Source organism: Pectinophora gossypiella, chromosome 7, assembly GCF_024362695.1.
Source record: "Pectinophora gossypiella chromosome 7, ilPecGoss1.1, whole genome shotgun sequence".
Taxonomy (NCBI): domain Eukaryota; kingdom Metazoa; phylum Arthropoda; class Insecta; order Lepidoptera; family Gelechiidae; genus Pectinophora; species Pectinophora gossypiella.
Window position 1 is genome coordinate 8,575,866 of NC_065410.1, and position 13,069 is coordinate 8,588,934.

At 35.2% G+C, this 13,069-nt stretch overlaps 1 long non-coding RNA gene across 1 annotated transcript in view; it reads left to right on the top strand.

The window, feature by feature from the left end:
* The first annotated feature begins 8,947 nt into the window (after window positions 1-8,947).
* LOC126368121 (uncharacterized) overlaps window positions 8,948-13,069 on the top strand; it is a 58,032-nt gene continuing 53,910 nt past the window's right edge. The window contains exon 1 of the long non-coding RNA XR_007566546.1: window positions 8,948-9,198. This is a non-coding gene — a long non-coding RNA (uncharacterized LOC126368121). The remainder of the gene's footprint in view (window positions 9,199-13,069) is intronic.

A 13,069-nucleotide genomic window follows, 5' to 3' on the forward strand; every position in this document is an offset into this window, starting at 1 on the left:
AGAATTAATATTTCGTATGAAACTCTAATAGAGTAGATAAGCTTCTTAAAAAGTTTGCTTTTCTGTACAATTTTGTGATAAAGTGAGTTGTAGTTATATAAAGGTCCTATGAATACTGCGCTAATAATAAATGGGTCCCCCAGATTAATTTTTATGTTTGGCCTATAAAATAGCTACTAAGAATGCTTGATGTATTATATTGAAACATCGACACTTAAAGCTCCTTTATGGGCTATTACGGGTCTTTTCTTCTTTATTTATAGCTTTTTTATTTAACAAACTGGTCGACGATATAATCTAAATGCTATCTTTTGTTTTTGCCTTTAGGTAAATTAGACGTTTCATAGCTGTAATTTTGGCTGCGAATGGTAGATAAGCGTTTGAATATCGTTGCGAGTTACTGTTATGATTTATGATCTACTTTAGGGTTTTTATTTCTGAAATAATACTGTCATTTGAAGCACGAATTACTCGTAATGAAGTAATAATAAGAAATAATATCACAATAATATCACATTTGGCAATGCTCTCTTTTCATCCACTAGAAAATTGGTACTTATTCATACATCTTTTTATTCTTCTTCTTACGTGTGGGTTGTGAGGTGGAGTACCAACTTCATCAACCCTGGTGTTAGGGTTACTATTGAGCCGCTTAAGGCCCCTGACATGGCTCACCTAACGACTACTTACTTACATAAGTAAGTAGTAACCAAGACCAACGGCACAGAACATCTTACTAAACGGATACCATCATCATCATCATCATTATTATCTTACTTTACGGATGATCTTTTTTATGTATAAAGTAGATAATGGCCCCGATTCCTGGAGACACCGTCTAATTTTATTTTAAGTTATATCTGTCATTTTCATATCCGTCGAAAAGGAAAGGGACGGATGATTGACAGCTCTTAATTTTAGGAAGAATGAGTAAATGAACGTGTCGGGTTATTGACTGATGTAAAATTTTTAGACGGTTGGTTTAGATTTGTGCTTAAAATTGACGTGTGTTCCATAAATTTTATGCTTGTCGATTACCCGTCCCTTTCCTTTTCGGCGGATAAGAAAATGACAGATATAACTTAAAATAAAATTAGATGGTATTTACAGGAATTAGCACCAATGTTAACTACTTTTATGACCAGTATTAAAATAAAAGCAACAGAAAATAACTACATTACCTACATTTGTTTCTTCAGTACCCCGACTTTACCTTTGACTATAATTAAAAGGCAAGTTATGGAAGTTGTATTTGGAACACCAGATGTTGTCGTAACGTTTCGATTTTGCCTGCAGTATTGGGGGGTGAGGGGGCGGTCTAACGAACCGAACCGACACCCATTACTTCGACAGACGGTTGTGTCATCTCGCACCGACTCGAGCGGTAGGTAACGGGACATTTGACTGACATGACAAACAGACAAACAATCATTAGGCAGCTGTATCGGAGCGGAAATACCAATCTTCGATTCTCGTGATTAAATTGAATTGAACTATAACATACGTAGATATCACGGCTAGGAGCTAGGAACCGCGAAAACCTAGTTGGAAGAACGCTTAACTCTCATTGTCAGATCGCAGGTTCAAATCCAGCAAAAGACCAACTTTTTTGGAGCGGTGACGAAACCCATATTACGCGAGAAATGTGTTTTCGGAGGTATGTGACCTAACCTGTATTGGGCTGGTTTTATTTTCGGGTTGGAAGGTTAGACCGTCTGTCAGGTAAGCGGACACTATAAAAACGTGATAACTTTAGGAATTATGAGATATGATGGGCAGGAGGGAATAGATAAGTGCTGTTTATCTTGAGTATATATCAAAAAGAGCATTCAATTGTGGACTTTTTCTTGTTTATTATAAGTATATAATTATGAAATGGTACTATGTAACGCCTTAAATAAATCTATTATCTTCAGCGGCGAATTCTTCTCCAACAAAAAGTTAATGGTAATTTATAATTTCGTACTCAAGTTTCGCAGAACGCATTGTTCGGACGTCAAAGTCTTTGTCAAAAGCTCTGAATAAGAGTCAAGAATTATAATTATCGTAAGTAGTCGTAAGTAAATTGCAAAAATACTGTTTTGTGGGTATTACCTACTTAAGTATATGTAATCTTTGTTCAAAAGAAGGAAAACACAATGTATGCAGTAATAATTTTGTATCGATTATTAAATAAATAAAATTCGTTCAATGTATCTCCCAGAACGGAAAGAAAAAATAAGATTATTGTTGCATACCATGACGATTCTACTGTATCCTAAGTCCCATATAACTGTCAAAATAGTAACTAAGTAAATAAAAACAAAACAAAAGAATTAAACAATGCTATTGGGAAAACTTCACATCTTCTATCGTGTGGGTTGTGTGGATTACCAACCTCGTCAAGCCTGGTGTCAGGGTTTGACGCCCGTGACATGACTCAAATAAGGACTGTGTACACTAAAACTTACATCTTTCTTTCTTTTTCTTTGATCTTACTGATATAAGTATTAACCGGTACCAACAGCTTAACGTGTCTTCCGAAGCACGGATCATCTTACTTTCATGTCCCGTAACACTAATACATCCAGTGTCAAAGAAGAAAGGTTCGGCAAGAATTTGTTCTGATACAGAGCAGATCGAAATAACGTAATTCTCGTGGCTGACTCCCGCCAACGTAGTCTGGATGTGTTTCCTCTAGTCCAGTGCTCCGGATATAAACTGAATATCGTAGGAGGTTTGCCACTATCTGAAAATGCGATTAGATATTATGTGAGTTCTTAAATATACAAACATACATACATAAACTCACGCCTATTGTCCACCAGGGTAAGAAGAGACTATGGAATTCCATTTGCTTCGATCCTGAGGCATTTCTCTTGCTTCCTCCACATTCATCAATCGTTTCATACACGCACGCAGAGTAGATCGTACTAAACCTTTTCTAAGGACATTTACAATTTGGTCAATGCACGTCCTTCTAGGTCTTCTTCTGCCAGCCCTACGGTCAACTTTCGCTTCATATACCGCTTTCGTTAACCTTCATTTCTTAAATATAACATGAAAATATACTTATAACATGAAAATCATTTAATTTCTACTGAACATTAAGAACTTAGTTTAAATTTCTGTAATGCATCATGTTACTTTAATAATATACTTACCGCAATTTGCTTCGAAGTTGCCACGTAATTTTCAAAGCAACTTTTCATAAACAGATTACTTTTTTATTAGATTTCCTATGATTTGTGTTGGAACTCTGTACTTGAAAATTAAGTTTCAAAGGGATTTCAATACGCAGCGCTAGGATACAGAAATGAACAGCAGGGTTTTAATGCTTTGTGTATGAGAGTTTTTTGCATTCTTGGACATGGTAAGAGGCTTCAACTCCATTTGGCTCATCAAGTAGTGAATGCCGTTCCATCTCATATATCTTGCGCTGAACTTGTGGCTGCAAGTTTTCTTCTGCTTACTTGTGGCTCTGCCCACCCTATCTGGGATTATGGGTGTAAGTTATATACCTGTGCAGTATTTACGATAAACCATGATAAGCTTCAACTGTGACTGGTTACTACTATCCAGGAAAATACATGATGCTAAAGATGTTCTCCACCACATGTTCTCCACCAACCCGCATTGGAGCAGCGTGGTGGAGTATGCTCCATACCCCCTCCGGTTGATTGAGGGGAGGCCTGTGCTCATTAGTGGGACGTATATAGACTGTTTATGTAAGGATGGTCTATGAGTCATGTTCAGTGATCGGGATAGGTAGTGCCATTTGCGAGATTTGTCTTAACATGGATATGTCTCCCAAATCTTGAATCTCGAAACACAATATTCGATTTTTAATTAAACATTTATTTCTATTTTGTTAATTATTTTCGTAATTTGTTTATTACGTAAATGTTTTGTCACGCTTTTATTTTTATTATTTATGTATTCTCAACTGTTTGTCTAGATCAACAAACTTTCACATTTATAACATTAGTTGGTCTGTACTTATGACATCTCAAGCAGTTTATTTTTAGAAGAGAATATTGTAATGTAACGTAAACTCGCAAAAAGATCTCGTGGTCATATCCGTATTAATCACAGTATTTAGGGTTATTTACCCCAAATGGCACTGCCTATCCCGATCACTGGTCACAGCGATACGCCACGATGTCATGGGGATAATCCAAGGCGATCAGGGTACGAGAAGTAATAGGTACTTCAGTAAGTGATGGGGGTTGTCGTGTGCTGGGTTCACGACAACGTACACAACATACCTATACAGTTCTCTGTAGGGCTTCTGAATCAGGTTAAGTATAAAAGGTTGCACCTACTTTCAACTACTTTGATCAATTGTTGACCTCGTCAACTCTGGTGTCAATGTCAGTACGTAACGATTACATAACACGTGCACTGTGTAACTGAAAATTGGATATCAAGCCCTCACGTGCAAGAAAAAATGTGCCCCACATATGGGACATGCATTTGTATGAGTTTCAATTTTTTGCCTCATATATGGTTCATAAATCGTGATCGTGTTAAATAAAGAAAAACATCAAATCTACTACGAAATGTGGGCACTTTTTTTTAGTGCACGCGAGTGTTTCCGAGTTGTGTGTCGGTTATGCAGAGTATATCTACTGAAAGTATTTTTACAATGGTAAGGGAAGCTCAAGAAACAGTATTAACTAACTTGGGAACCCACAAAAGATTTAAGCACGGCACGAAGTTTGTCCGAAGAGATTTGGGTTCAATCGTATCAGAGACATGAATCGTGTATTTACCACTTTACAGGATTAGTATCGACTCTACGAATTGGAGTTTGGAAAATACCCAAACCCAACCCAAAGTATTTTCTTAATGTGGTAAATATAACTAAGTAATACGTAGAAAAGTAATTCAAATATAATTTTAAAGCATAATTTATATCTTAATTATATCTAGTTAGGTACGTTATTAATGAAAGAGAATATTACCCAAAAATATTTTTATATTATCTAGTTACCAAATTTTTTTCATTTCATTTCGATTACGTATCAAAAAATCTTGTATGATTGACACTATTTGCTTTACCTAGGTAAACCTGCTACGCATTCTGTCGAAGCGACAGGTTTTAATTTAGCGCGCGTACATTCACCGTTTTACCTTGCATACCTTTGCAGTTTCATCTGTAGATGAACATTGAAAGTGAATAGGGCGTAGTATGATGTCGGGTTGTTTGCCAGTAATGTCATTAGTAGTTTCCTAGATCAAAGACAAATTTTATGAAATTTTGGTTACTAAATCTAAAGGTGATAAAAACGTATTAATTGTTCAGAATTTTAATAAAGAAAAATGTATATATACGTATGACATTTTGTCACGTTTTTCTATGACGTCACAGGTTCCTTTTTCATACAAATTCCATAGTAATTTCTGATTTGACTGGTTGGAAACTAGCCTATTATAAATTTATAATATTTATGTCCTCCAGCATAAACTATATTTTACTTTTTTATGTATTTTTTTTTAATTATCTGTATTTTACATTTTAATACAAATTAAATCTGTATAATTTAGTTATCTACTAAACGATTACGTTGTCTTACACTGCAATTGTTGTGTGCACCTATAATTGGCTTATGCAACAGTCTAATTCCTGATGTAACTTTTATTATATTTAATGTTTTATTATATAAGCCGTTGGTGTACCTTTTTCATAAATAAATAAATATCCTATTCAAGCGATATCGAAACAAGTGACGACTTGAACCTATACATATCAACCTAGACATACTTTTAATGAAACGTCAAAATGTGTCACACGATACCGCGCAGCGACGCGGTTGGCTTGTCATGCGGTTTACAGGTTGCATTTACTTGTATGTGTTCCGTTGGTTCCTAACACACGAACACCTCGCGGCGGGGGAGGGGTGGGGGGGGGTGCTTAGCATACTGTGAGCGTACATACATACGTACATACACAGTTCATATCGAAAACCATTCGCACAGCGAAGCGATAATCCGCGTAGACAAGCCCTGCCGCGCGGTTCCACGCGGATGGGCGGATGCAGCGCAAGCGCAGATGGTCTGCGCGGTCAGGCAGTAAACAGAATAAAGAATACAGTGTAAAGATTTACAAGATTAGTGATATTTAGAATATATGAATACATGGGATTAGCTGTCTGGAAAGGTATATTTGGCAGCCAAATTACTGATTGTACAACAATATATATTTTTTTTGAGAATGTCCAGGGTTCCGTGCTGAGGTATTTCTTGCAGCTTCTTTTTCTCGGCTGTACAGGTTGTGAGAAACTGCAGTAGTTTTAGGCGGATGAGACATTCGTTATGGTTCATATTGTAACTATGTTACCTGCTGAATGAAGATATTTTTGAACTTGAAATTGTGGTAGGAATCAACGGAATGTTGTGGTGGCATTATTTTAATAATTAACATTTTTTTTGTCTCTTTCGATATAAGTACAGTAAATATTTTGTTATATTTGCGTGTGTACTCTTGTACCTATAGTTGCATGCAGCTATGAGCTATGTTGCATAGATCATGATCAGGCCCTAGTTCTGTGGTTCAAATGTCATGACATTGGAAAGTGAATAGGGGAGTGGAGTAGCCATTTTGTCGGGTGGTCGCTCGTAATGCCATTGTGACTGCAGTCATAACGGCGGATCACAGGTTTATTGCGCCGAATATAGTGCAGGCTTTAGGACAAAGTATGGCTAGGTTTAATACATGGCATATTGGCAACACTGTATGTGTACTATACTGTACCTGTGTGAATTTTTCCTTAACGAGATCCCGAATCTGTAGAAAAGTTCTAATTTCAAATCTTTCATGTAGCCACTACCTAATTTGTTATTAGATAATATTTTAAATAGGTATCTTATTTTTTTTTCTATTAGTTATTGTGACGAGGAATATAATTCTATAAAACTATAAAGATGATCGTGAATCGTTAGGGCAATGTTTAAACATGTTATGTAAGTAGTTGTAATAAGTAATTATTACTTGTAACGCTATTATTTGAAACTACCTACTTGATTTTATAAGGTAGGGGTTTTCAGTAAAACGGAAATTAATGCACAAAATAAGAATAAAAAAAGAAATACATCTTAAAAGATACCGCAGGCATTACTCTGAGCACTTCGCAAATGGAAATTATTTATTGCATTGCTACGATTTTACGGAAGCGAGGTGCTACGGTGCTACGCTGCTACGGAGCTACGAGCAACATTTGCTTCTCGAAATGTGGGGTGGTGTAGCAATTTAGTTCTATATTTTTTATCAACAGACTATTTGTAAGTTTTGTAACCTTCATTTATATTAAAAATTAAATTGGTACATACCTATTTGTTATTAATAAAAATATAGTTAAAAGTCGAGTGTGTAATTTATCACAAGTCTGTCATTATTATGATTCGATAACTTGACTGACTTGTATACAGGAAAGAGTATACAAAAAAGTATATTTAAAAAAAACCCATAAACATATCCATTTATTTTGGTTACATATCTGCATTGAATATAATTATGTTGTACTAACACTTCCACGTGAAATGAAAATGTAAAATTCATTTTTGTATGATTTAGCAACAATAATGATTTAATTCCCGCTTATTTCGCAGAATTTAAGAGAAAAAACTAAATATTTTTAAATAAGGTAATGGAATTCGAGACATTGGTCTCATTATAATGATGTAATTTAATATGTTTCGTCCGTTATACTCTACTGTACTGCGAGAGTAAATATAAACATTATTTATGTTGTTTTAAAAACCCAATAACACTCTTATTTAAAACATTAAAAATATTTTAACAAAAACATTATAGACATTTGTCAGTTTTTATGTCATCCAGGTACATAATGATGTGATGGGACCTAACGTCATCAGATTTCCTATCAAACATGCCTGAAAGTTGTGTTCTACTGACTTGTGACTCTTCTTTCATTTACAGCTGTGAGTTTAAGTATACTCATACATACATACACGTATAAAGATGTTACCAATGTTTCCAATTTAAATATGTTTCGTTCGTCTGTTGAAAGGCAGCAGTTTTATTTCCTGAAACGCGGTCTGTTTCCGTCGAAACGAACTTTCATAGCGAAGTGACTGTTGTAGATCGTAAAGGCAGGCATTTTATTATTTTAAAAAGGTCACTAGAATTATAATTTATACTTTTCTAATTCCTGTAATTATATGAGAATGATGGTCGTTATACCATTAAGAAATATCGAATGTTAACATAATTTTAAGTCTCAAAAACGCTCTACTTATGTTGCCACATTATAACTTTTTTAAATTACATTTTAATTGATTACCAAATATATTGCATTATTCCCAGAATTTGGATTTGGAACAGATTATTACACATTAGCGACTCGCATTATACGAGTATGACATAAAAATAAAATAACATTCCGATCCTACTGTTATTCTGTCTTAAAATAATATTATGCCAATGTAGGGACCGAGCCCTCTGGCTATTGAGCTACTAGGTACTTATTTATCTGTTGCATATCTTATGTAGTCTTTTGAATTAAGTATGCCCTTTATTTGTTGATCAGGAAATATACTCATATTTACTTACTCCAAACTTGAAATGTCAGCACCTGGTTAAAACTATCTGAGATAACACTATTTCCGTGTTAAGTTCTGTGAATATTTTACTATCGAACTCTGCGGTAAAATTTTCTCATCACTTTTATGTAGCCTGTCTCAAATAGTCTCAATAAAATAAAATACAATTTTAACTGATTGAAGGTCTTCAAAGACAGGAAAAGTAGGACGTAATCAAGTACAGGTGTCAAACAATCTTTTGTGTTTGTCCCGTCCGACCGCACTCGCCGTTGGGTACTCGTAAAAACTTACCACTTCATCGAGTGGGTTTCATGAATCGCTCCCTTTCGGGCGCCATCGGCCGACGTCGGACGCGCTCGGCCGTTTGGGCGGGCGGCAACTCAGTCCTCGAATGCCGCGGCAATGGAACCACGCGCTCGCTCCACCCTACAACCCTATGATATCGTTAAATGATACCGTTAATCAACAATTAAAACCGGTGCGGCAAGTTCATAAAATTTATCAGAAAGTATTAAAAACTAAAAGTTTTGTGTGAATGGTGTCTCGCAAAGTTTGTGTGCAATTGGTTTGTGGATAAAACAAATTACTGACTTAAAGTACCTAAAGTGGGGTACGATGTTAGCGAGGCCTACTAACAATATGATATTTAATAAGGTAAGCGCACTTTGCTGTCTTGAAATTCTGGGTTTTGTCATTTAATTTTATTGCTTAGATTATACTTAAGACTTTTATAATTCTTTTTCAGTAGGTACTTAGTTTAGTTTTAAAGATAAATGATTAAGTAATCAGCGTATTTTCTTTAGAAATACATATTTATTTATTGTGATTAGCATATTTAAATTTATTTATTTATACAGTTCTATAACAATATATGTACAGACATACCCAAAGCGACATTGTAACATAAATGCGATTAAATATGATAACATCTAGTACCTACGGAATAATTTAGAGACTGTTCCGAACATTCATCATTTGTCATTTATATGTCATCAGTTTAAAATAGTATTTTATGCAACAGTTGTATAAGAAGGGTCAAAAAATGCGAGTGGCGTGAGTTGCGATGTGAGCCTTGGCGAACATCGCAATAAGAGACGCCACGAGCATTTTTTGACCTAGTTATACAACGTTGCATACAATACTTTTTCTACGACGACGTAATTTTAAATGAAACAAAAATTATTTTCCAACGCGCGGGAAAATGGCGGCAAATGTATACTTTTTTTTTATAGTATATCTATGGCACCAAACAAAGTAAAGGTGCCAGTTTCCAGGTCAAAAAAAAAAAAACAACAACAATGCTTTTTTGGCGACATTATAGTACAGTTACACTTTGTAAACAATGCTTTTATAGGCCATAGAGCGTACACTTTTTCAAAGAGTTTAATTATGTATGTACTTATATTAGACTTTTTGGTTATTTAAATGCCAGATTAAAGTAGAGGAGTAGAAAAAGTATTTTATAAGAGATTTGTTTAGTAAAAATCCTTTATTTGCGTCTATGAAGCACATTTTGGAGCCCTAAATAAACATCACATTCACGTTGCAAAACACTGAGGACCTTTACTAATTGAACAACATGCGTCTGACCTTTTTCTTCACCCCTACATAATGGGTTAAAAATTGGGAGCCTCAATACTTACGTTGTATACCAATTTGGTTTTTGTAAAACCCTCAATCAGCGCTTTTCGCTATCGACCCACTAGGGTCGATTAATTCTTTTAAATATTTTTCCTCTTAGACGACGCCCTGAGCCGATAGTTCGCGCCCAACTGGGCACCCTCAGGCCTCCCCATTTGTCCGGCCAAGTAGTTAATGCTATTTGCGGCAAATCTACAATAAGTCATGTCAAAAAAAAAGGTTTTTGTAAACCTTTACTGAGGTACCTATCATGAAGAGGTGTCGGAGGTCACACTAGAAAGCGATTAGATTAAGTTACCTATCGATTATAATTTCTAGTTCTATAGTAAGTACCTATAAAAGGTTTTATAGTTTTAAAGTACGGCTTGCATTTTATTGTTTAGGAAATAATTTATACATTTAGCCAGTTACGATGCTCATGAGAGTAAATGATTACACTGTAACGGAATAAAAATAAAAGTTTAGAAACTAATTCCCGCCTATGAAAAAATCGCGGTCTGAAAAGTACGCAACAAGGAAGATTTATTCTTTCAAAGACGTAATGATATTTAGGAGATCGCCATGGTCGTATGACGTGGTAAAAAAACTCTTAGAACAGATTTATATATGTATAATACTAAGCTCTTTCATTTGATACCTAAAATGCCTTGGAAAAAAAATGTCGTCCTCAGTTTATGTGCTCTAGAGGGCGCCACATAGACTTTTACACAACGCCACATAGTCTATAACCACTAGGCAATCACGACGCTTCTAGTGATACCTCATTTTTGAATTCTGACAGGTGGTTTAGAAATTGGGCGGTAACAGACGTTCATACACACTTTCATACATAGCGATCAAACACATAACCCTCCTTTTTACTTCACCGCAGTCGGGTAAAAATTTAGGATTTAATGACAGCATCTTGAAAATGGCACTTGGAAAATCATCATAATGCGGAATTTTATAATCGTACGGAAAACAGTTAAAATCAGACGTCATTGTGAAGTATGTTCAGCAGAGGACTTTAAAAAGCCGAATTGATGAAGTGCTTTTTTAATAATTGGTAGACACCTACTGGATTTATGTAACGCGCATCGGCGCCGCTTCAATCATCGCTCTTTTATTTATGGGTCCGTTCATTTATCGAATTACGCGACTGTTGCTCAATCAGACTTTGTTAATTGCTACATACGTAAGCGGGGTTGGATAGTTAACCGGAAAGTCTGTTCAAATGCAGTTTAATCGTTCCATAGCTTGGATTAAAGGAAAAAATTGTATGTTCCACGATTTTTATTCCACGGTGTCTTGAATTTCCTTTCTTGAAAGTCATCTTAGTAGCAAGGATCACATATTTTCTGATACATAACAACATAAACTGCCTATATACGTCCCACTGCTGAGCACAGGCCTCCCCTCAATCAACCGGAGGGGGCATGGAGCATACTTCACCACGCTGCTCGACAGTGGTTTGGTCTTTTCTTATATGATATGATAATTATTCAACAATAGTTCAGCGTCCTGTTACAACTCTCACTATATTTACCTTTAGACATCAAAAGAAGGAGGAAAGAGGAAATCCAAATCGCTACACGAATGGCTATTGCAAAAGCTGTCTTATTCTCTGGATTTTTTTGAAGACAGCTATGTTTAATTCACAAAGGTATTTCACTCAATGCATGGCTTAACCGAATCATCGAGTGTCGAGAAGAACTGAACTAAGAAAAACTTAAAATAGATTATAACGATCGATTATAACAACGAATCAATGTTTAAAATATCGCATGTCATGTTTGATTGTGTGTTGTTTGTTTTTTATGATGTGTAAGTAATGTGATGACTAATGAATGACAATGTAATTTATTATTATTATTATTTTGTAATTAATATACTTATTGTTATAATTTAAATAACTAAAAATGTATATCAAATGTATGTGTGCCCAGCAATGGGACGTATATAGGCTGGTTATGTTATGTTTATCAAATGTTAAATGCTGAGCAACTTCAATCTGTACCATTTTATTGCAGACAAATGAATTATGAAGGGGGGCCTTTACCCATCAGTAGGATCAAACAGACTAGATAAGATTCTTAACTTATTCTTATCTATAAATATCTATCTTCTGAGGACTTATGGTTCCACAAACACTGAAAGGGAAATTCATTATTCAGGAAAATACATGTGACAATGCATGACTCATAAAAACATAATTATTAATAAATAAACTTAGACATATCAATAGTAAATATGTGTGTGTGTCTAGATGTCTCCTTGAGTACTATACAAGATGAAACCAACTTACTATCTTACTATCGAACATTTTAATTCGGAAGGGCAAATATTTTGTCGACAGTAGGTATTTGGGAAATTACCCTAATAATTTCACGGTCTTCAACCCGGAGACATTTCGTTATAAATCTTGAGCCCCGAATCAGGACGCACCCTGCTTAATCCCTGATTATTTCTTCATCGAACTAAGAAAATTAAATGTTCTTAAACTTCGGGTCTAACAGATACTATTAAATTTGGACCTTGTTAGGCAAAAGTGAGAGAATAAGGGCACCGAATCTGAACGCTTTGATTACGATTTCACAGAATATAAATTAGATTTCGTCACCTCGAAAAGGTTTCAATATTTCAGAGGAGAATTTTTAAATATTTTAGCCATGGATATGGGTAGCTCTTGGTTGGAATTTAGTAAAAGCATATTCATGCAGTGAAATCAATCATTCCTTGTCACGCTTTATGTGAAAGGTGTTACTTACAGAGGCATTTCCGTTACCCAACCCCTTTTTTCATTGGAAAAAAAGGACAAAAGGATTTGGTAAATCAACTAACAAATGCAGGGGATACAAAAGGGAGATGAGATGAAAATGTATAAAATGAGTTAACATTTTCGAGT